The sequence below is a fragment of the Heterocephalus glaber genome, unplaced genomic scaffold, assembly GCF_053883595.1.
Source record: "Heterocephalus glaber isolate CG9 unplaced genomic scaffold, H.glaber_assembly_v1.0 deba00001452, whole genome shotgun sequence".
Classification (NCBI taxonomy): domain Eukaryota; kingdom Metazoa; phylum Chordata; class Mammalia; order Rodentia; family Bathyergidae; genus Heterocephalus; species Heterocephalus glaber.
This window is the reverse complement of record NW_028258302.1, coordinates 5,578,318-5,604,312: the sequence shown is the minus strand read 5'-3', so window position 1 is coordinate 5,604,312 and position 25,995 is coordinate 5,578,318. Positions and strand designations below refer to the sequence as shown.

The window sequence follows — 25,995 nt, the reverse complement described above, 5'->3', positions numbered from 1 at the left end:
TACACGTTCTCTCCCTGGGATCCATCTTAGTCCTGTTGTGCACAAGGGAGGTAAATTTGAGAAAGTCACACTCTGATGTTCAGTTTCGTCATCCGTGATGCAAGGGTGGGTCATGGTGGGATTAAAGTGAGTTGGACTATGTGAAGTACTGGCACAGAAAAGCATCAGTCTCTATTTGTGCCCATCCCACACCAACAGATTTTGAGGGACCCAAACCACAGGGTACCCAGGGTACAAAAGGCATTCTCACCCAAGTGATCATGCATGATTTAAGGTGCTGGGAGGCACTCTCGTGGGAAAAGTGTAGGTGGCATGAAAGGGCTGGCAGGCTTAGCAAATTAAAATATTGGATGCCCAGTTAAAGTTGAATTTAATTTTAACTTCAGATAAATGACACATGATTTAAAAAACCGTCTCAAGTGGCACACCTATTTTATCTGGTAAAAAATTTTAGCTGCAGACCAGAGTGTGGCCTGTGGCTGGTCCCACCTGGAGCCCCACAGCTTGACATCAGTTCTTATGGGGAGGAGCTGCAGGAGCCGTGCAGGGTAGCGCTGGGCCTGCAGGCTTCACCCCCTCAAGGTGCTCTGCTGGGCCTAAGGGTTCGACAAGAGAATAATGGACTAGTAATTATCATCAGTTAGAAGAAGCTCTGAGTGCAGGCCTTTTCAAAACAGAAGTGGATTCTAGTTCTTAAAAGGATTTGCAGACTTGAACAAATGCCTTTCCTAATCAGTACAAATTGTTCCTTTAAACAGGAGAGAGCTATGTGTCCACTTTTTCTCCGTTAGGCTAATGAGCAGTCAGCACCATTCCTGGGGGTCTGGACTCTCGCTCTTCCCTCTGGTGTACAGGGAGATGGTGGAGGAGGTGGAGCTGGCACTAAGGGTAGCGAGAGGACCTCCTGTGGACTGCAGTGGAGATACTGCCTTCTGTCAGCTGTGTCCCAAAGCATATGGCTTTAGTCACTAAGACTCAGACTTCTCGTCTATGAAAGAGAATAATGATAAATCCTGCCCTACTTCATATGACTCTCCTGATGGTCAGACAGGAGGATGTGTGTTATCAGCCTTCTGAGGTGGAGAGCCCCAGCCCTCTCCAGAATCTGACCCCTCCCACATTATCTTCATTTCCAGAATTTTTGCAAACAGACCTCCATCCACATCCACAAGAGATGGAAAAACCCAAACCCAAACCAGCTGATTTTACATTTGCATTCCTCAGGGCCTCCTTCTTTGTCCTCAAATGCCTATGGGTTGGTTACATTTGTCCCTTTAGGTCCCTGCCTCAGGTCATGTGCAGAGGTCACTGATCTGTAGACCTTAGGCTGGAGCTGCCTTTCTCAAATTTCCTCCTGTCACCAGGAGTCCTCCTCTCTCCTTCATCCGAGGCTGAGCTCTGCCTTCCACACTCCACGAGTGCCCACCTGGTGTCAGCTGTGCCCCTCTTCTCTGTGTTCCTTTGGCTGCAAATGGCAAAAGTGAAGAGTGGCTGATGTCTCCTTGCAATCTTGAACCCAGGACCCTTTCTAATCAGATGCAGAAAAGCTGACCAGAGCCACTGCCAGTGTCACTGCCACATCCTAATGAGAGTCCTAGGTGGCCAGAATGCCAAGGAGATGGGGATGATACCTGTTAAGGTGGTACCTTTACCTTCTCAAAGAGAAGGAGCCTTGGGGCCGGGGATTTAGCTCAGTGGTTTTGCTGTCTGCTGCATAAGCCCAAGGACCTGAGTTCGATCCCTGGTACCAAAAAAAAAAAAAGAATCAAAGAGAAGGAGCCCTCCAGGTTAACATGTCACCTGTATGAAGGCCTTGTGGACCACATCGCTGTGTGAGCTGCACAGCCAGCACCCAAACTAAGCCTGTCCTCCTACCCCAAGGCCACCTGCTCAGAATCTGTTAATAGCTTTGGAGTTTCCTTGATGCATTATCACTGGCCTGACCTCATTTTTCAACAATGAGCTTTTACTGAAAAGAAGACTGCCCCAGGGGCTCAGCGAGTCCACAGGGTCATTCAAATTAAGGTTCTGCTATAAATGATCAAGTGTCTACTGAGTGTCAGCTGGGCCAGCCAGGAATGTCACAGACATCATGGGTACACCAGGACCTGTGAGTGGTGATGTTAGCCCTGCTTTGCTGATAGAGCTTGGTGAGGCTGGTGAGCCTTATCCGTGGTTGCCCACAAATTAGAGGCAATGCAGGATTCAGAGCCACCTTGTTTTTTCCTTCATACCCATCCAAGTGCCTGTGCATCCCAGAAAGCCAGGTATTATCTGAAGAAATATTTATTATTATTATTGCATGTATATAAATTATTATGATTGCATGTACAATAAAGTCAGAAGCCTTACTCATAAAGCTCTCTAGAACCTGGCCCCTGCCCACCTTTCCAAATGTATCTTATCCCTCTTTCCTTGTTCAGTACACCCTAGGGCCACCAAATATCTTCCCATAAGCAATTGGCATTTGCTATACCCTCTCCCTGGAAGCTCCTTTGCGGGTCATACACACATGGACATGGATGGTTCCTTATCATCAATTAGTTGTCAACTCACAACTCCCTTCTGAAAGGGGCTTTGACCCCTCAACTGCATTAGTGCTCTATTTGAAATCATTAACTTGTCTTATTTGTTCATACCTCTCATTATCTGAATTTATCTTACTAATTTTTCACCTGCTCACTATCTCCCTTACTAACTTACAAAGTCATTATCTCCTTAATACTTGTTTTATTCCAGTGCCTAACACACAGTAGGTACACTGAAAAGATTTGTTGGATAACACATAAGTGAGTGAGATGTCATCACGTCTTGGAACAAAATTACCCTGTTCTTCATGCTGACCACATGCATTCTTAGCAGTGAGAAATTTTTTTTCTTTTTTAACAAATCTCATTAAAATCAGTCTTGCCACCAAAACAAGTATGGCTTTAAATATATGGCTTCATCAAAGCAATGATGTGAAGGTGCAGAGTGGCCTAGGCTACTCACCGTGCCCTCTAACCCTGGCCCGGAAGGGACAGAGTTTGTAAATAGGTTGGGGGCCTCAGGAAGACCCATCTGCTTTCTGTAATAATGTAAAAGGAAAACTTTCAAATACCACAATTTGCAAATGAAGACCTTTAAAATAATGGGACGGTGGCTCTAGAATGGTATTATTAGGATAATGTGATGTTTAAGTGAGCGCTTTTCCTCTCAAGGACCTGCCGGAATTCTGCTGAGCTCATTCCATGAGAGACCTCAGAGAGATCAGTTGTGACTTTTATTAAAGTCAAACCAATACCTGTATTCGCAGCCGCCTGGAGGAAATTTCTTTCTGTAACTCTGATTGAAGTTTAATGGGAACTACACAAAGAAAATTTACTTAACCTCCTCACCCATCTTTTCCACCGTGGAAGTCTGTTCATCACGTGCTCTGCTCCCAGGAGACACTATCAAAGATAGCACTTCTCAATTTCATAATATTTTTCGGAGTGAAAGAGGGAAGACAGCTGCAGACCTCTACTATTCCAGAATACCATGTAGTCAATGTCTGACTTCACTTACAGGAACAATGCCGAGGCTTGTCCCAAGAGTGTGCACATTAGTATTTTGCAGATTACAAATAAAAAACATATGAGCTACTAAGAGATCATCTTGGGTGCATGTGAATGTACATGGACACAAAGCCCTGGCTCATATGCTTCTGATTTGTTCACTGGCTGATCAACCTCAGCTCCTAGCACATAGGAAGACAGGCACCTGCTCATACATAGCGAATGAAAGCACGGAGTAGCATCACTCATTCCAGAGAGAACCAGACACCTATCATGTGTAGCACTTTGTAGATGGAAGGTACCTCTGTAAAATCCCACATTTTTTCTTATGAAGTTTATACACATAAAAAAAATATGAAAATGCAGTTGTAGAATTTCTGTAAAATGTTAAATAGTGAAAGTCCACATGGCCATCGCCTAAGTCAAGGAATAGGACATTGTCATGACCCAAAGCCCTCCCCTGAGCTCACTCCTGGTCACGAGCATTTCTTGCTTTCCAACTTTCTTCCTAATTACTTACTTGCTTTAACAGTTTTACCACCTAAGTGTGTATTCCTAGACAATATAGTTTTTACCAAATTAAATATCATACAGAATGTACCCTTTATGTCTGGTTACTTTTTTCTCAACGTTTTTTAAAAGCTCTGGTTCTGAGTCTTATAAGAATGTTGTCATGTGTACTATACAGATCATTTGATTTGCTGTTTGACAGTGTAAGGATATAAACACCATGGTTTGTTGAGTGTTCTGTTGATGGATATTTAGGTTTGGGTTGTTTCTGATTTGGGGCTATTATGAATGATATCACACTACATTTTTGTACCTGTATTTTGGCACATCCATGCATGATTTTCTCTCAAATGAGTTGGCTCACTACTCGTATTTGTAAATAAATTGTATGGCCATCCCTATTTGTTTACATATTGTCTGTGGCCATTTTTGCAAAATGAATGCCGTATTGAAGAGTTGTGACAGTAACTGACCATAGGGTCTGCAAAGCTAACAATGTGAACTACCAGGCCTGTTTCAGGAAAAAGCTTGCCAACTTCTGTTTTAGGGTATACTTGGAAGGGCGCTATAAGGTTACAGGGTTTGCATATTTACAACCCCAATCATGCTGCCAGTTTTTTTTCAGTATTGGGGATTGAACACAGGGTCTTTGCACTGAGTTACATCCCCAGGCTTTTGTACTTTTTAGTTTGAGAAACAGTCTCACTAAGTCACTTAAGTCACTAAATTGTCCAGACTGGGCTCAAACTTGTGATCTTTATGCCTCCGCCTCACAGACAGTTGGACTTACGGGTGTGTGCCTCCATACCCAACCTGTATTGCCATTTTTTTCCAGCAAAGTTCTTTCTATATTTTTAGCATTTTATTATGTAAAAGATTGTTTCAAAGGTAACTAGTGAAGGAAGGTCTTCCAGCATTGCACAGTCAAGACATGGTATTACTGTACAACTTCAGGGCTTCACCAAAAAAGGTGAAAAACTACTAACTGTTCTAACTACACTTCATGCTAAATCTTACACTTAATGGAAAATCAGGCTTATGGCACATCAGTGCTTTCAAGATCTATAGTAGAAAATTCTTGTCTGATTTGTTTGGAGAGTCTGCCAATGCCATGCTACTTTAGCATACTTAGATGACTATTGTTACCACTCTATCATGTCTACGAGGGCTCTACATAACAGTTTTAGACCTGTGTGAGCCATAGATCCAGTGGCTTTTGAGGGGAAGATGTATAAGTCTTTAAAGAAACACCATGGTGCCTAGGATGCGAAACATAGGGCTCCTTTTTCCCTGACCCTTTCTTCATCATCTTCACAAGTTGCTTCTCCATGATTAACTGTAGCGTCTTTACACTGCAGAGATTCCAATACCAGGTCATTCACATCACTTCCTGCTTTTGAGAATTCCACCTCATTCACCCTCTTGCTGTAAACCAGTGAAGGAAGTCCTTCTGGAAACCATGGCAGAAAACTGTTCCCAGGTGTGGTTATAAAGTTCACATATGGTAGTACTGCTGCCAATAAGCATGAATGCCAGCTGGGAACCCCAAGAAGAGGAGATAGATGCACAAAACCATCTAAAGGCCCAGAGAAGGCCATCCCATGCCACTCTGCAAAGTACTCTGTTCTTGGTCTTGGTGGTCAGTGTCTACTCTACCACCTCTTTGGTGGATATGGGATACTGGAAGACAATGATCACAGAGAGGGAGGACCCAAGCCTTGGCTCAAGAGCTGCTAACATAGTCTTAGCATGGAACATTGTTGAGTGAATTCTGGCTATGCATGGGCCCTGAACTGCCTCCTACTTCTGACTCCAAAAGGGCACAGTGTTGGCACAAAAGGCTTGTTTTTTCTCTCATTAAAAGAAACTGGGAGGGCCCGGGATTTAGCTCAGTGGTTCCGCTGCCTGCCTTGCAAGCACAAAGTCCCAAGTTCGATCCCCAGTACCAAAAAAAAGAAAGAAAGAAAGAAACTGGGAGATGGGTAATCTTGAGGTAGTATGACTTTTTGATTGTCACCAGGAACCCGAACCTCTTCCATCTTCTCTGCCTTCCTTGGCCAAGGAGTCCATCCTTAAACTGGAGAGTTATCTATAACTCTGTGCTCCAGGTGGCAGTTAGAAGGGGGTGGGAAGAGCCAAAATGTGCTTCCCAGCTCCTTCGCCATTTTTAAAGAGTTTTCCAGAAAGTTTTCCTCAATAACTTTTACTCATTTTGGCCAGATCATAGGTTATGGTTATTCCTAGCTGCAAAGTGAAGGGGGACTTAGTCTCCTTTTTGTTGCAGTCTGTGTAAAATGAAGGAGAAAATAAGCATTGGGTGGGAAAACTGATGTCTCCACCACATGGAGGAATGTCACAGCACTTAGGGCAAGAGCTGAGCTGGGCCTCCAGTTGGGTCCAGTGATGTTAGCAATGATGCAACTAATCTCTTCTCTGCTTTACAGTGGCCATGTGGTCTCTTTCTCTGCACTCCTTTCTTACCTTTGCCACCATATAGTTTCTGTTCCCCTATAACCTCAGCATACAGGGCACAGAGCCAATTCCATCCTTGAATGTAAATTTTAATTCAAATTCCTATCATCCCCTAAAGGTGCTGCCTCTTTTTAAAATTCTAGATTTAAGCAATTTGATTGGTCCATGGCTGGCATTTGGACAAGTGTCCAGCTCTAGACCAGATGTGTGTTTGGGGATTGGGGTCAGCAAAAACATGTAGAACATGGGATGGCCCTATAGGTTGGGGCAGATCCTCCTGGAGAGGCTGCCAGTGAGGCAAATAATTATTATACATACTAGTTCATGGCAATAATTATTAGAGGTTTTTACAGTATTTGATTTCAAACCTCCCCATACTGGAGAGCCACAGTTATTCTAAGGTTGCTGGCAGAGAGTTTACTGGAGTTGATTCTGGATTTTAAAATTTGTAAAGCTTAGAAACTTCAATTTACAGGATTCTGAGAAGTTTCTGCTTCTGGGGGGAAAAAGGAAAATTATATTTTTTATTGAGGAGAGCATCCATTTTCTAGGAAGGGACAGTAAAGTGGAACTTTCAGTCTTTTAATTACAATACTGTATTGTATCTGTAAGGTCAGTAGATATGACTCAATACCTTGAGTGAACACTAAAATAGTGAGATGGTTCAAATGTGCAATGACATGTTGAGTATTTTGTACAATATTACAAATCTTTAGCAGGACCAAGCCCTGTGGGAAGATTACTTTTATAAACATAAATCTAAAAAGGTCTATTTACCAGACTCATCATTCATTTCTTGAAAGATGTTTGTATTTTTTGAAATGTATACAACTGAGATCATTAGGCCGTGTTCAACAAGCAGGGATATATATGCTTGAGCTTCTTTTCATCTCATGCTAGATGTGAAGGACTATGAAATGGAACTGGAGGAGTTCTGATACAGTCTGAGAAATACATGGTTGGCTATGTGACTACCAGCCAGCCCATGGGTCCAAACTTCACTTTGAGAACGGAGGGGCTAATCCTTACCCTGTGGGAGATAGAGATTATTTCTCTTCCTCTCCTGGGAAGACAATGAGGTGGGTCTCAGCAAGGAAGCAAGGAGGATCTTACAGTTCTTCCAGGGCCTGTAGTCCATGGGAAATGACATGGTCAAACCAATTCACATCTATGGAGGTAAGCCAGCCTAGAACATGGTAGTAGTTCTAGAGTTCAAAAGAAAGATGCTCAAGGATGACCTCCATAGAAGATGTGATTTTTGGACACTATGAACAAGCATGTCTGATATCCAGTTTTAATTTTTCTTTCCTTTTTTACCCTTAAGCTTGCACACCTATACATATTTCTCTCCACTGCTTAGGCATACACACACACACACACACACACACACACACACACACACACCCTTACTGTGTTGAGGGTTCTGGGGCAGTGTGTGTGGGGAAGGCTTAAAGTAGTAAAGAACAACTCAGGGCAGCCTAGAGAAACAGCTACCAAATAGCAAAAGATGACTTAAGAGAAACCCCTAGTAAGAGTGGCAAGTAATAACTACTATGACTTAAATATCATTAAAAGATAACTGACAGTTAAAAACAATGAAAATACATGGTAAGGTATGGTGTAGAAGTCAAGTGTATGACAAGAGTATCACAAATGCTGTGATGGCAAAATGGAAGTGTATCTGTAAAGTTCTTATACTATAGGTATATAGTACATTTTGAAGGTAGAGTGTGGTAAGGTAAAAATGTATGCTATAAAGTCTAAAGCAACTACTAATACAACACAGTGAAGACTTACAGCTAATAAGCCAACAAAGGAGATAAATGGAACCATAAAAATAGAGCCAATTAATTCCAAAGAAGGCAGATGAAGAAGTAGAGTGGGAACAAAGAACATCTGAGACAAATAGAACACAGAATAGTTGTTAGATTTAAACCAAAACAGACAAATAAAAACACACATTTATAAATGACCTAAACACATCAATTAAAAGAAAGATGATCAGGTTATGGTTTTTAAAAGACAAGATTCATTATTATATACAGCCTACAAGAAATCCATTTAAGTATAAAGACACAAATAGGTTAATAATGAAAGCAGAAAAACATCCATCGGGCTAACCCTAATCAAAAGAAAATTGGAGTGGTTACCTTAATATCAAAATAGATTTCAGAGCAGAAAATATTACCATGAACAAAAAGCATTATTTCACAATAATAAAGGGGGCCATTTATCAGAAGACACAATAATCCTAAATGTATGTAGCTAATAGCAGAGCAACAAATATTTGAAGTAAAAATTGATAGAACCTTGAGGAGAAATAGACAAATCCATAGTAGTAATCAAGGATTTCAACAATACTCTCTGAATAATTGTCAGAACAATAGAATCCATAAGTTTAGAGAAGACTTTAATAATTCTATCAACCAACTTATTGACATTTATAGAACATTCCACTCAATAACAGAATATATACACTTTTTAAGAACCTGAGGAGCATTCACCAAGATAGACCAAATTTTGGACCATGAAACAAATCTTAATGCATTTAACATGTTTAAAGTGCTGAGTGTAGTGGCACACACCTGTAATCCCAGCTACTTAGGAGGCTGAGACAGGAGGACTGCAAGTTTGAGGCCAGCCTGGGTGCAGTAGCAGAACGCTGTCCTCAAAATTTAAAAGGGCCAGAGATGTAGCTCAGTAATAAAGCACTTGCCTACTATGTGCAAGGCCCTGGGTTCAATCCCCAGTTTAGAGACAGGATTCAACCATAAAAGTATATTCAGAACCACAATTAGATTGAATTGAATATCAATAACAAAAAGATACATGGAAAATCTCCAAATATTTGGAAGTTAAGAATATGCTTGTAAACAACCTATAGCTCAAAGAAGACACAAAAGGGAAATTAGAAAGCAGTTTGACCTGGATATAAATGAAAATGCAACAAATCAAAAGTGTGAGATCCTAGTAAAGTAGAAAGAAATTTCTAGAGAGAAATTTATAAAATAAAACTACTATATTGAAAGAATAGTCTCAAATCAATACCTTCATCTTCCATTTTAAGAAACTAGAAAAAAAAAGCAAATGAAACTCAAAGTAAATAGAAGAAAAGAAATAACAAAAATCAGAGATGGAATCAATGAAATTGAAAAAAAAACGGAAATCAATGAAACTAAGAATTAGTTCTTTTATAAGGAAAATGCAAATTTTAACCACATTTGGAAACTTCTATAGATTTATTTAAGCATCTAAACTTAAAAAGACTAACCATACAAAGTATTGGTGGAGATGTGGAACTACAACCTTCATATGTTACTAATGTGACTGAAATGGTAGAAACATTTTGAAAAGAGTTGGTAGTTTCTTAAAAGTTTACTGATTCACCTATCATATAATCCAGCCATTCCACTCAGGAGAATTGAAAACATATGTCTGCACAAAGAATTACACATAAATATGCATAGTATCTTTATTTGAAATAGCCAAAAATGGGAAAGAATCCAATCAGTACCAACAAGTGAATAAATAGACAAACTGTATATCCATAGAGTAAAATACTATTCAACAACAAAGGGAGGGAAAAATACAAATGACCATCACAATAATTATTATAAGTAAATCTAAACTCACCCTCAAAAGTACCTATGATTTGATTTTATTTATATGAAATTCTAAAAATGAAAATTATTGTGACAGTAACTAGATTAGTGGTGGCTAATCTAGTAAGCAAGTAAGCTCAAAAGAAGGGGTTATACAGGGGCACAAGAGAATTTTAGGGCTGATGGACATATTCATTTTTTATTTGTGATGATGGTTTCATGAATATTACATAGGTCAAAACTTAACAAAATCTACACTTTAAAATGTGCCATTCTCGTACATGTCCAGTACCTTAATAAAATTACTAAATGCTCAAAAACTTTCAAAAAGAACAATAAGATTTGAAGAACCAAAGAGAATTATAAAAATAAAATGTAATAATTTAGTCAAAGGACTCAATACATGATATTGCAGATGACTAGAGATAGGTGAAGAGAGAATAGGTGATCTGGAAGACAGAACTCAAGACATCTGGAATGCAGCAAGGTGGTAAGCAGAGGAATCAGATAAATTTGAATATAGAGGAATCAGACAAAAATTTGACTATATTAAAGAAAGTTTAGATGAAATAAATATATTCCTAGAAAATATAGCATGTCAAGAAGAAATAGGAAATCCAAACAGTCATATAGTCATTAGAAAAACTTGAATTTATAGGTAAGTCTTCTCATAAACATTCTACCAAACATTCAGGAGAACAAATAATTCTAGTCCTAAGTATCAAAAAAGAGAGAGAGGGGTTTCTCTCTATTTTATGAAACACAATTGTGCCTCCAGAACTTGAAAAGCATAATGAGAAAAAATTAATCTTTTCTCCATCCCAGGCTCCTAGGGAAGAGAAGGCTCCTAGGGCAGAGAAGCCGGTCCCAGCACCCAGAAGGAAGCTCCCCCACCTCCATCCCAGGCTCCTAGGGCAGAGGATCTCAGCCGGTCCCAGCACCCGGAAAGAAGCTCCCCACCTCCATCCCAGGCTCCTAGGGCAGAGAAGCTCAGTTAGTCCCAGCACCTGGAAGGAAGCTCCCCACCTCCATCCCAGGCTCCTAGGCCAGAGAAGGTGAGCTGGTCCCAGCACCCGGCAGGAAGCTCCCCACCTCCATCCCAGGCTCCTAGGGCAGAGAAGCTCAGCTGGTCCCAGCACCCGGCAGGAAGCTCCCCACTTCCATCCCAGGCTCCTAGGGCAGAGAAGCTCAGCCAGTCCCAGCACTCAGAAGGAAGTTTCCCCACTGCCATCCCAGGCTCCTAGGGCAAAGAAGGTGAGCCGGTCCCAGCACCTGGAAGAAAGCTCCCCCACCACCATCTCAAGCTCCTAGGGCAGAGAAGGTGAGCTGTGTGGGCCCCAGAAGCACCCCCCCACCATGGAAATGAGAAAACACATAAACAAGCCCCAAAAACACAGTTCCAGACCACCTACAGCAACCCCAAAGGGAATCGAGATGAAACAATCTGATACTCAACCACCTGGACTCTCTGAACTGGCAACAAAAGAGGATCTGGGAAAAATGAAATCAGAAATAATTACTCAGATAACAGCAAAGATTTTGCTCATGCTGCAAGACATGATTAATAAATCTAGAGAAGATACAGATAAAAAAAATAGAGGATCTGAGGAACATGATGGAATCCCAACATAGGAAAAAAATGGAATCCATAAAACAGATACAAACAGATTTCCAAGAGATTAAAAACTCCATCGAAAGTCTACGCAGAAGAATGAACCAATGTGAGGATAGAATTTCACATATAGAAGATAAGATTGTAATTAGTGACCAAGAAAAGAAAAATTGCTTTAAAATTGTAAGGGAACACGAGAAATCAATCCAGAAGCTGCTAGATGATGCAAAGAAGAATAACATAAGACTGATTGGAGTCAATAAAGAAAGAGGAGAGAGTGCAGATGACATAAAAAACTGTTCACAGAAGTGATGGCAGAAAACTTCCCAAGCAGGGGAAAAGAACTTGACATACACATAAGTGAGGCATATAGGATTCCATCTAGCCTTAATCAAAAACAATCTACACATAGGCATATAATAGTTAGGATTCCAGAAATCCAACAGAAGAACAAAATTTTACAAGCAGTGAGAGAAAAGAAACAAATCACATACAAAGGAAAGCCCATCAGAATCACAGCAGACTTCTCAATGCAAACCCTCAAGGCAAGAAGAGCTTGGAGTGATGTATTTCAAGCCCTAAAGGAAAACAGCCTCCAACCCAGATTGATGTACCTTGCAAAGCTATCTTTCAAAATTGATGGAGAAATAAGATACTTTCATGATAAAGAGCACCTCAGGAACTTCATGAATACCAAACCGGCACTCCAAAAAATTTTAGACAATACCCTAGGAAAAGACAATGAGGATCACAACCCCAGGAAGCCCAGCAGAATGAATCCATTGGGCCTGACAAATTAAACGCAAAGGAGGAGAATCCAACAAAAAGAAAAAGTCATGACAAGGCTTTTAAAACTTTGAACTTCATTTCCCTAATGAGTGTATAATTCAATCTTATTATTGTACTGATTAGTATTTTTCTGATTCTAGAGTTGCACACCATTCCTTGTGCTATACTGGCTATTTATCATCTTCTTATGTCTACATTTTAATTGGGTTGTCTATTAATGAGCTGTAAGAGTTCTTTATATATTCTGGTCATAGGTTATATGCATTGTAAATATGGTCTTTTTAAGGACTACTTTTCATTTTAATGATGTCATTTAAATTCCTAAATTTTGATGGAATCTCATTTATCAATTTTTTTCTTTTATACATCATGTCTTTTGTATCCTAGGTAGTTCTTGCCTACCCTGAATTCATAAATATTTTCCCTTATAATTTCTTCTTAAAGTTTCATAATTTTAGGCTTTCTTATTTAGGTTCATAGATCCCTTCAAGTTATTTTCATGTATGGAAAAAAAGGGTTGAGGTTAATTTTTTATATATGGATACCAGGTGTTCTAGTGCCATTTGCCGAAAACACTGTCTTCTCTTCGGCTCTTGAATTGAGTTTATATTCTATAAAATGCTAATGTGAAATAATCTTTCAAAATTCAGTGGACCATATATGTGTGGTTCTATTTCTAGATTCTATGTTTTATTCAAATGATCTATGTCTTTCCTTACACCAACACTGCCTTGATTACTGTAGCTTTAGAAGAAGTCTTAAAATTAGGTACTGAACATCTTCCAACACTGTTTTTGTTTTTGTTTTAACTTTTCTAGGTCCTTTGTACTCCTACATAACTTTTAAATTTCAATATCCAATTCTTCATTTATAGCAAGTATACACAGATCTGAATTTTTATATATACCTTGCGTTTTCTAATCCTGCTAAATTCAAGTATAAGTTCTAGGGGCTCCTAGAGAGTTCTTAGTATTTCCTCTGTAGATGATCATTTCATCTACATATAAAGATTTTGCTTCTGCCATGCCAATCTTATCCTAGTTGTGTCATTTTATTGCCAGACTATTTTGGTTGGGCCTAGGTTTCAAAGTTTAATGGACAGATAAAGAGTAAGCATATCTGCCCTTGTTCCCCACCTTAAGGAGAAAGCATTGTATCTTCTCCATTCATATAAGGTGTTCTCGCTGGAAGTATGGAGTATATGTCTTTAATCTGTTGAGAAGCTTCTGTTCTACTTCTAGTCTCCTGATAGCTTTTACCATGAACAGCTGTAGAATTTGGTCCAATACTTTTTCTCCAAGTACTGACAGGATCATATGTCTTTTTCCTTTCCTCTGTTAAAAGGATGACTTTTGGGGGTGGATCTTCCTTCCAATGCTGAACCAACACTGCCATCCCTATAACAAAACCACTTTCTACATCCTGCCAGATCTGACTTCTAATAGTTTGTTTTGTTAAACAAATTTCTATCTATGTTCATACTTTTTTCTTCTATTATCTTTATGCAGTTTTAGGATTAGCACAATGTTGAGTTCCTAAAATGAGGGGAGAAGTGTTCCTTCTTTTTTCTGCTTTAATTGCTTGATATAATTCATCAGTTAAAATGTTTATGAGCCTGCTGTTGTCATATAGGTAGGTTTTCAAGCTAGGAATGTACTTTCTTTAATAGGTGCTATTCAAATTTTATATTTGCTCCAGAGTTAGTTTCATTAATTTGTCTTCCCAGGTATTTCTTAGAAGTTGTCAAATTTATTTCAAAAAAGATTTTTGTAATATGCTTTCTATATCCTTTTAAATTCTGTAAAATCTGTGATAATGTCTCCTAGAGCTTAATATTGTAATTTGAAAAATGTATAACTGACATTGTGTAACAGGAAGCAAAGTTCTAAGGGAGCAGGGTAATTGGGAGGGGTAGGGGAAGGGAAAAAAGGGAAAGGAAAAAGTATGAGAGGAGGAGAAAAATGGAAACAAGGTCTTTGCAAATAGGGAAGGGTGGAGGGGGTGAAGGGAGGGCAAGGGAAGGGGAAAAAAAATAAGAACCAAGATACTCATGTAATGGTACAAGATCCTGATGATGAATGTAACTGTATTTTATACCTAAGATGTACCAACGAAGTTAATGGGGAAAAAATAATTAGTCTTTTCTCACTCATGAACTACAGGTACAAAAATCTTAAAGTATAACAAGAGATATCAAGCAATATAAGTAAATGATAGTACACTTTGACCAGTGTAGATTAATTCTGGGAATTCAAGGTTGGTTTAAGGAAAACTCTTTCCATATAATTCATGGCATTAACGCAAGAAGGACCTGATTAGCTAGAACAACTCCTTTTTTTGTCTTCTCTCTATTTCTTCTTCAGCTGTCATATGAACAGACAACTGTAGCTCCAGCAGCTGTCTAGAATTATGAGGTGGCCTTGAATAGAGAGCAACATTGTGAAGAGCACAAATCCCTAATGCCACAAAAAAAGCCACTCTACCAGCCTTGGACTACTGACCTTCTGATTTTTATGTGAAAGGCAAATAGTACCTTGTTTAAACCATTGCCATTTTTTTTCTTGAAGATTAAATTAGCAGAACAAATATTAATTGATTCTGAGACGTAAAGCAGAACAGTGAAGGTGTGGAGAACCAGAAAAGGCTTCACATAGCACATGATATTCAAACGGGGGCTTGAAAAATGAATAAAATCTTACCAGATAGAAAGGGTTAGGAAGAAGGAAGTCCTTCTACATGTAAGAGAAGCTGTGTGGAAAGATGCAAGACATGAAAAAGCATTTGTTCAGATAAAGGAAGATCAGTATAACAAGTAGGTTTCTTGAATACTCTCTTTGGAATTTAGGCTTGGGCCAAGGCTGGGGCTAAATTGAACTAGAGGAGAGGAGGGTCACTTTGAAGCTCCATTACATGCAAACCAGCACCTCTGGGGGAAGGCAGTGACCTTTTGCAGGGCTATGTGAGTAAACAAATATTAGCTAGGCAGGTCGCAGCTCAATGAGGGGCAGAGAGTCTTTGACTTACACGAAAGTGATCTGAGCTTGTCTTTGCCTTTATAGCTGAGTGCTTGAGACAAAAGTGACCACACTAGTCCTTTTCACTCAGGCAATCCTGAGTGAACCCCCAGGACTAGTGGAGTGAGTCACCTGACAAAAGTTCCCAAGAAAAGAAGTCTCTGTATAGTAATGGAGAAAAAGGATTAAATCTGAATATCTGCTGATTTGGCTGCCTAACATGTTTTCATAAAATATGAGCCATTTTTATAAGAAGTCAGATTCTATCACATACAACAGCACAATGTCACATACATTCTTATTTTCCTGAGATAGTCAGCACAATTATCGACACTGTACTTTTTCACTCTCCAACGTACTCTGCTTTGGAGTAAAACTTTATGATCACTTAGCTCACGTAGAGTAAGCACTTTGTAAGTAGACCTTTGTTAGTACTTTCTCGCATTTGAAAAATAAATTGTCACTACTCCCCTTCCTCCCAAACAAGTTTTGGGATCAAAGAGAAAAATTAAGGGAATATATTATTTGATCTTGGTGTTTCCTATAAAGATATTCACTATAGAGGAAAATGCTTCCATAGCATCAAAAGACCAGCATTTTTGGGCAAAGAACAGGGTCAGGGTTGTAGGGAAATAGGGAAAGTATGGATTCTTTTTGATGATAATAGCCTCTGTGATCTTTGGAAGAAAAGAGAAACTTACAGCGGGAATATGTGATTGCCCTTGGTAATTTAGGAGAAAACTAGCCATAGCCTCACTAGCAGGGTAATTGCACCATGAGGTGACCTTGAAAAGGAAGCCACATTGCAGATTGTGAAGGAGAAAGATATGAGCCTGAATCCCTAATTGCACAAAGAAGCTACTATACCAGTCTTCCCCCCACTTATAACAGCCTTTCCCCACTTTTTCTCATCAGCAAGATGATCCAAAAAAGGAAGTACCAATCTGTCCTTCAATGCCAGCACAACCTCAGAAGCAGAGACCTTTTCTTGTCCCTTTCCACCAACATTGGCTGACGCTTGACATACCTGAATTTTCAGAATACAGATTGAATAGGAATTATAATGCCCTTTTGCAGATGGGAATATTGAAACTCAGAAGTTGGCAGAAATGGCAAAATTGGAGCTTGTGTTTAAAACATTCTTCCCTGAAGAAATACAATAGGATGGTTAAAGAGACTTTGAATTTTCTATAGAAAACCCAGAGGCTGAAAAACAGCAGGAGAAGCAGGATTTTTAGCTTGAAAATAAAGGAGACTTACAGACACAGGATAAAGATATGGGAAAGAAGTTAGACTTCTGCAGGTGGGACCCAGATTGCAAAACAAGGACTAATGAAGGGAAAATATAAGAGGGCCGAGGCTAATTCAACATGAAGGGAAGGAAACCAACATGTCTTGAACATCTACCTGTACCAGGAACCTTATGTGAATATTCTCCCTTGGTTTGGATGTAGTTTGAGTGTGTTCCCCAGGGCCCATGTATTGAAAGCGGGGTTCCCAGTGTGGTGATGTTTCAAACCTGTAACAGGGGAGGCCCTCAAAGGGTTGATGAATGGGCTAATGCTGTCTCAGAGGAGTCTAGCTCTCATGGGACTAGATTAATACCTTGAGAACAGGTTATGATAAACTGAGGTCATTGACATACTTAGTCTCATCTGCCACAGAGTAGGTTCCATTTCTGTTTCTCTACTATACTGTAACACAGTCAAGCCGTCCTCACCAAGATGCTGGCACCATGCTGTTTGGATGTTCCAGTCAGCAGAATTGTAGTCCAAGTAAAGCTCTTTACCAAATAAATTACCCAGCCTTGGGTATTTTGTTATACCAACACAAATGAACTAAAACATAGTCATATTTAATTCTCACACAGACAGGGAAGAACTTCATTATGTAGATATTATCTTCTTTTCAAATGTGAGAAATCAGGAGATTTCCACCTGATGGTAAAGGCGGAGGCACTTGTATTATATTCATGTTCCTACTGATACTAATTATAAACTCTGGACAAAGTAGAAAAACATCATGGCTTCAAGGTAATGGAAAATCATCAAAATCAGGCATAACCTGGAGATTTGACCCTTGATGGAAGGGAATCACAATGGATGAGATAAACTTTCCCCAGCTTTTGACCTGAGGGTAGTCCTGCCCATGCGGAACGGTGGGTTCCTTGAGAGAAAGTTCAGGTGTATTGGGGAGTCAGGTAATAGCGTTAGACTTTCCAGAGCAGCTGGAAATCAGGGGAGCAATCCCAGAAAGGAAGAGCTACAAAATGATAGCTGCAAAACCTGCATATCGAATCCACTAAAATCCTTGGCTGACACCTAAACCCTGAATGTGTGGGGTGAAATTCCAAGAAGCTTATGGGAAAAGCAGTAACTGGAGGTCTGAAGAAAACCAACAGAAAGGAAGGAAAAGGAAAAGGAAGGCCTTCAATCTTTGCACAGAGACTCTAGAAAGCCCACACCCTAAGATTCAATAACACATTCCAGGATGAAGGAATTCACCAAAAGAGAAAAAGAAAAATCAAGATAGGCCTACTCTAACCCCTACAGCCCTATAAGACCACGATCTATTGGTAATTTATCTATTGGAACAAAACTCAGTACAGTTCAGAGAAAGAAAACAGAATGCAGAGTTCTCAATGCCTAAGAAAAATTGTTTAAATTGCTAGACATATGAAAAGACAGAAAAAAATGTAACTCAGGGAAGGGACAAGTCAATTGATAAAAGCAAAGTAATAAATGTAGCAGATAATGAAATTAACTGAAAGGAACTACTGTAATCTGAATATCTGTATCACCTTGAAATCCATATGTTAAAACCTGATCAGGAGTGTGCCAAGATTGGGAGGTGAGGCTTCTGGGATGTGCTTAGGTCAAGAGGATAAAGACCTCAAATGGAGACCCCAGAGAGGTAGCTAACCCCCTTAGTTCATGAGGATCCAGCAGGAAAGCACTGTTCAAGTAAGAGGAAGCAGGCTTTCACAAGATACTGTATCTGCCGCAACTTGATCTTGGACTTCTCTGTCTCCAAAATGGTAAGAAATAAATTTTTATTATCTATAAGCTGCCTGGTTTAAGATATTTTTGTTATAGTAGTCTGAATGAACCAAGACAAGGAACTTTAAAATAATTATGATAAATATAATAAATATATAGAAAAAGATGTATTTAATGTGTAGAGATGGGCACTTTGAGAAGAATATTAATACTGTAAAAAGAATTAAAATGAAATTCAAGAACTGAAAAAATAAAAACTGAAATATAAAAAGAATTCATTAGAATATATCATTCTAGGTTGGAGAAAGAAGACAGGTTCAGTGAGCTGGAAGGTAGACCAAAAGAAATCCTCCCAACGGGAGCACAAGGAAGGAAATGTTGAAAACAATTAAAGGAGCCTTAATGATTTGAGTGACAGAGCTGTGCAAATGAAAAACTGGATCTTGAGTAGAAGAGGAGCAAAAGAATAGGTCAGAAAAGGGTATTTGAATTAATATATATTGTCAAAATTTGATTCTACCAGAAAATAAAACAAAATAACAACAACCTCCACAATCCCACAGATCCAGAAAGTTCAGCATACTTCCAACCAGATGAATACAAAGAAAACAATGTATAGGAACAGCAAAGTTAAACTCCTGAAAAATGCAAGTGAACAAATAATATGAAAAGCAGCCACAGATAGTTTTTGTTAGAAACAATTAAGGCCAGAAGATAAAAGTATTAAAATACTAAAAGGAAAGAGAGCACCCTGTAAGCCTAAAATTCAATATTGACTGAAAGCACCATAGAAAAATAAGGAGAAAATAAAGACATTTTCAGATAAACAAAAGGTAAGATAATATGCCATCAGATAATGCAGGTACAAAAAATGCTGGTGCTTGCTTTGGCAAAGCATGTAGTAAAATTTGGATATTATAGAGAAAATTAGCATGATCCCTGCTCAAGGATGACATACAAGTTCATCAAATAGTCCATATTTTAAAGTCAAGAGTGAGTTGTATTCAAAGTATTGAAAGAAGAAAAAAGAAAACTGCAAATAAAGACAACTCTAGCCAGCAAGGCTGCCCTTCAGAAATGAAGGAGAGGAAAAAAAAAGAAATGAAGGAGAGATAAAGAATGTCCCAAATAAGCAAAAGCTGAGGAAGTTCATCACCATAAACCTATCTTACAAGAAATACCAAAGGGAATTCTTCAAAATGAAATAAAACAAGTTAATTAATGACATAAAAACTACGTAAAACTTTATAACTCAATGATTAAAAGTAAGTATTTAGTCAAATCAAGAATATAATAAAACTATAATGGTAATTTGCAAGTCACATATATCTTTAGTATGAAAATTAAAAGGTAAACTATTAAAAATAATAACTACAATAGTTTGTTAAGGGACAATCAATATAACAAGGTGTAAGAAGTGACATCAAAAATAGAAAATGTGTAGGAGAACAAAAGCAGTTTTATTGTGATCAAAGTTAAGTTGTTATCAGCTCAACATGGCTGTTAAAACTAAAAGATATTTTATGTAAACTTCATGATCATCACAAATCCAAAATCCACTGTAGATAAACACTCAAAGTAAGAACTCAGAGTATGGAATAGAAAACCATCTAATAACAAAAAAAGACAACAAGAAAGATGTAACATTTACAAAACAAACAGAAAACAAAATGACAATAGTAAGTCCTTACAAATCAATGATTAATTATCTTGAATATAAATGGAGTAATTTCTCTAACCAAAAGATATAAAGTGACTGGATTAAAAAAAAGAAAGAGAAAAACAGGACTCAACTATATGGTGCTGTGTTAATCAGTTTTCTGTCCTGTGACAAAAAACCTGATTTAGTCAAGTTATTAAGTGGAAAGGTTCATCTTGGTTCATAGTTTCAGAAGTTTTAGTCTATGGTTGCTTGGCCATGTGGCTTTTGGGCCTGTCGTGAGGCAGTATATTATGGTGGAAATGCAAGGTAGAGGAAACATGTTTACCTAATGGTGGCCAGAAATGGTGGCAAGAGGAATGGCAAGATGGAGCTGGGGCCCCAATATCCCCTTCACAGGCACACCCTCAATGACCTGTCTTTCCATTAGGCTCCACCTCCTAAAGCTTCCACCACCTTTCAATAGTGCCAAAATGAAAACAAAACCATTAGTGGTTGGACCTCTGAGGGACTTTCTGGAGCCCAACTCAAGCAGTTACCTACAAGAGACTCAATTTGTCTTTTAAGGCACAGATAGACTGAAAGTTAAACAATGCAGAAAGATATTCCATGCCAATGGCAATCAAAAGAGAGAGGGTATAGCTATTTTTCTATTAGGTAAGATAGACCTTAAGCCACAAACTGTAAAACAAGACAAAGATGGTCACATATAATGATATGGGTGATCAATTCATCAAGAAGTTAGAACAATAAGTATATATGCACCCAATATTGAAGCTTTAATTATATAAAGCCATATTAATAGATCTGAATGGAAAATAAACTGCAACAAATAATAGTAGTGGCCTAATCTACTTTCAATGTGGAAAGATGATACAGACAGAAAATTAATAAGAAAACATTGGATTTGAACTGCACCAGCAAATACAGATTACAATGGTATGAAACTAGAAATCAATAGTAGGAGGCATTTTGGAAAATTCACCAATATATAGATAAACATCAAAATCCTGATCAATCAATGGGCTAGAGAAGAAATTAAATCTGTACCAAGACAAATAAAAATGAAAACACAACATACTAAAACTAATGGAGAAGTTTATAGCAAAAGCAAATCCAGAAAAAAAAAATCTCAAATAACCTTGTGTTTATACGTCAAAAAACTAGAAAGTGAAGGAAAAACTAAGACTAAAGTTAGCAGAAGAAATGAAATGATAAAGAGAAGAGCAGAAATAAGAGATCAGAAAACAGTAGAAAAAATCAATGAAAGAGTTGGCTTTTGAAAAAATAAATAAAATCAATAAACATTTAGCTAGACTAAGAAAACAGAGATGACTCAAATAAACAAAAAAGACATTACAATGATATCATAGAAATACAACAGAATGAGAATCCTATAAATAATTTTATGCCAATAAATAACCTAGAAATAAATGAGCAAATTCCTAAAAACGTATATCCTTCCAAGACAGAAACACGAAAAAAATCTGAACAGACCAATAATGAGTAAGAAGGTGGAATTAGTAATAAAACCCTCCTACTAAAGAAAAGCCCAGGGCTTCACTGCTGTTTTCTACCAAACATTTAAAAAACTAGTATGAGTCTTTCCCAAATTCATCCAGAAACTTGAAGTAGCAAGAATACTTCCAAACACATGAGGCTGGCATTACCTGATACAAAACCAGAAAAGGGTACTGTAAGAAAGGAAAATTACAAAAACTAAATGTAAAAACATTCAACAGATGCTAGCAAACTAAATTCAATAGCAATTAATAGAATCATTCACCACCATCAAGTAGAATTTATCCCTAGTGTTCAAGGATGATTTAACATATGCAAATCATCACATTAACAGACTGAAGAGCAAAAGCCATGTGGTCATCATCAGAAAAGTATTTGACAAAATTCACCAACAAATTAGGTTTAGAAGGAATGTACTTCCAATACAATAAAGGCCATATATGACAAGCCTACAACTAACACCATATTCAACAGTGAAAAGTCTGAATCTTTTCCTCTAATATCAAGAAGACAAGAATGCCTATTCAACATAACACTGGAAGTCCTAGACAAAGCGATTAAACAAGAGGAACAGGAAAAAAAAAGCATCCAAATGGAAGAGGAAGAAGTTAAGTTGTCCTTGTTTGCTGACAACTGGTCTTAAAGAAAATTCTAAAGACTCCCCAAAGCCATGTTAGAACTAATAAATGAATGCAGTAAAGTTGTAGGACATAAAAATCAACATACAAAAATCAATAGAGTTTGTATATGCCAACCACAAACTATCTGAAAAAAAGAAATCAAGAAAATAATCTTATTTATAGTAGCTAAAAGGTAAATAAAATAAAATATTTAGGAATAAGTATAACCAGAAAGATAAAACATTTATACACTGAAAATGTAAAACATTGGTTAAAGAAAGTGAAGACACAAATAAAATGGAAAATAATTCCATGTTCATGCATTAGATGAATTAATATTTCTAAAATTTCCATACTAGCAAAATGATTTACAGATTCATTACATATGTATCAAAATTTCAATGGCATCTTGAAGGAGGGTTGATTTTTTTTTCAGACAAGTTCTTGCTATGTAGTTTAGGCTCGCCTTGAGCTCATGCTCATGCTGGCCTCATGCTCTCAGCAATCCTCTTGTCTCAATCTCCCAAGTACTGAGATTACTGGCATGCACCACCATGCCTGGTGACAAATGGCATATTTTTATAGAAATGAAAACAGCAATCCTAAAATTTACATGGAACCAAAAGACACCAAATAGTTAAAGCAATCTTGAGTGAAAAAGCAGAAAACAAACAGGACTCCTCACAAAACTGGAAACATAGCATTACTTGATTTCAAAGTATACCACAAAGCTATAATGGTCAAAACAGTATGGTACTGGACTGGAACAGAAAAAAGAGTCCATGGATAAATTCATGTATTTCTGGTTAATGGATTTTCTTTTTATGAAGATGCAAAGAATACACAATGTGGAAAAGACAGTCTCTTAAGAAGTAGTATTAGGAAAACTGGATATCTACATGCAGAAAAATGAAATTGGACCTCTATCTCACTCCATACACAAAAACAAACTCAAAATTCAAGAAAGGCCCTTTTCTTCCTATTTCAAATTATCAATTATTCATTTCAATCCTTATTAACACATTCAGTTTCTCACACTAGAGAAACTATTCAGTATTTACACATATGTGTCCTATTTATTTCACTTAAGAGTATGGCCTCAGTATGCAACCATTTAGCTATAAATTTCTCTAGTTTCTTGTTCTTTATAGCTGAGTAGTACTCCATTTTATAAAAACCACATCTTCTTCATCCAAGGTCCAAAGAGGTAGGGGAAGTGGAAGGGGAAGGGGAAAGGAAAGGAGGGAAAGGAAAAATTATGAGAAAAGAAAAAAATGGAAATTAAGTCTTTATAAATAGGGAAGGGTGGAGGGGGCGAAGGGTGCACAGGTAATGGGGAAAAAATAAGAACCAAGATACATTATGTACAAGTAGAAGCACCCAATGATAAATGTAAACATACTGTATACCTAAAATGTACCAATAAAAGAATTTAAGCAAAAAAAAATTTCAAGAAAGGCTTAAATGTAAGTCATGAATCTATAAAAGTAGTACAAGAAAACATAAGGGAAACACTGCAACTGGCTAATTATTTTATTGGGTATCACCCAAAAAGTACAGACGACAAGAGTAAAAATAAACAAATGGGATTGCATCACAATAAAAATCTTCTGCTCAGTAAAGGAAACAATCAACAGGGCGAAGATACACTTATGGAATGGAAGAAAATATTTGCACACCATACATCTCATAAGAGGTTACTATCCAAAATACATAAGGAACTTTATAGTAAAAAAACAAAAGTCAACTAACAAATGGACAAAGGATCTAAATAGACATTTCTCAAAAGAAAACATATAAATTTCCCAAATATAAATGGAAAAATGATTGATATTACTTATCATAAGGGAAATGCAAACCAAAATTACCATAAGATACCACCTCACACTGCTAGAAGTGGTATTATCAAAAAGACAAAAAATAACAACTATTAGCAAAGATGGGGAGAAAGAGAACCCTTGCACATTGTTGATGAGAATGTAAATTAGTAAAGCCATGGAAAACAGTTGAAAGTTCCTCAAAAAGTTAAAAATAGAACTACTGTATGATCCAGCAATGCCACTATTGAGTTTATATCCAAAATGAAGTATGTTGGAAATATCTGTATTCCCATATTCACTGTAACACTGTTAAATAGCCAAGATATAGAATCAACCCAGGAGTCCATCAACAGATGAAAAAAGACAATGTGGTACATATATACAACGCAGTACTATTCAGCCTTGAGGAAGGAAATGTTGTTTGTGACAACATAGGTTAACCTGAAGGATGTATGTTAAGCGAAATAAGCCAGCTACAATAAGATAAATGTCACATAATCTCATTTATATGTGGAATCTAAAAAAGAACTCATAGAAGCAGATAATAAAATGGCAGTTACTAGGGGCTGGAGTAGGGGTGAAGTTGAGAAGATGTTGGTCAATAGATATGAAATTTCACTGAAACAGGGGAAATGAGCCCAAGAAAAAGATGGTGATTATAATTAATAAGTATTGAGCTGGGGATTTAGCTTAGTGGTACTGTGCCTACCTTGAAAACACAAGGTCCTGAGTTCAATCCCCAGTACAAAAAAAATCAGTAAGTGTATTATATATTGGAATATTTCTAGGAATATACATTTTTAAGTGTTCTTACAATGAACAAAAGGTAAATATGTAAGGTGATGCATACGTTAATTAGATTGATATAGCCCTCTCACAATATGTACTTATTTCAAAACACCATGTTTTACACCATAAATATATATAATTTCATTAGAAAATAAATAATTTATTTTAAAAAACCACAGCCTGCTAAAAGTATTTGGCTGCCTTAAATCTGATAAAGAACTTTTATCCAAAATATAGAAGTAATTCTTACAATTCAATAACAAAAAGACAGACAGTCCAATAATAAACAAGCAAAAAATTTTCACAGACTCATCACAAATGAAAATATATGAATGGCCACAAAGTACACACACATGCACACACAAAGACATTCAACATTGTTTAGTCATTAGGGAAGTGCAATCTAAAACTACCATAAGATGACCAACAATGACTAACAACATCAAGAGTTGGGGGTGGATGTATGGTAATGTCAACTCATATACATGGCAACAGTGAGAATGTAAATGATACAATTACTTTGTTATTTATTTATTTATTTTTGATACAATTACTTTGGAAAAGTGTTTGAATGTTCTTATAAAGATAAATATATACATTCTCTATGATCCAGCAATTCTACTAAGTATTTAAACATATGTTCATATAAAGATTTGTGGGAGAATGTTCATAGCAGCTGTATTCATAATAGTCCCAAACTGGAAGTAACTTAATTATCCATCAATAAGTGAATAGATAAGCAGATTGTAAATATTAATAAAAATACTACTCAGAAATAAATAGAAAAACCTATGAGCATAAGGAGCAACATGGATAAATCTGAAATTCATTCTATTGAGTGAAAGGAGCTTGTCAAAAATATAAGTACAGGGATCAGGGATTTAGCTCAGTAGTTCCACTGTCTGCCTTGTAAATGCAAGGTCCCAAGTTCGATCCCCTGTTAAAAAAAAAAAAAAAAAGAAAAGAAAAGAAAAGAAAAAAAAAAAATATATGTACAAGCCAGATACAATGGCACACACTTGTAATCTCAGCTGCGTGTTGCTAAGTGAAA

At 37.4% G+C, this 25,995-nt stretch overlaps 1 long non-coding RNA gene and 1 other non-coding gene across 2 annotated transcripts in view; both read left to right on the top strand.

Moving 5' to 3' along the window:
- The window catches only part of LOC147827191 (uncharacterized), a 52,878-nt gene that overhangs the window by 14,483 nt on the left and 12,400 nt on the right, over nucleotides 1-25,995 (top strand). The gene's annotated exons all lie outside the window — the stretch shown is intronic.
- LOC147827192 (U6 spliceosomal RNA) lies at nucleotides 19,414-19,518 on the top strand. The gene has a single exon (XR_015452837.1). It is a non-coding gene; the product is annotated as a U6 spliceosomal RNA (small nuclear RNA).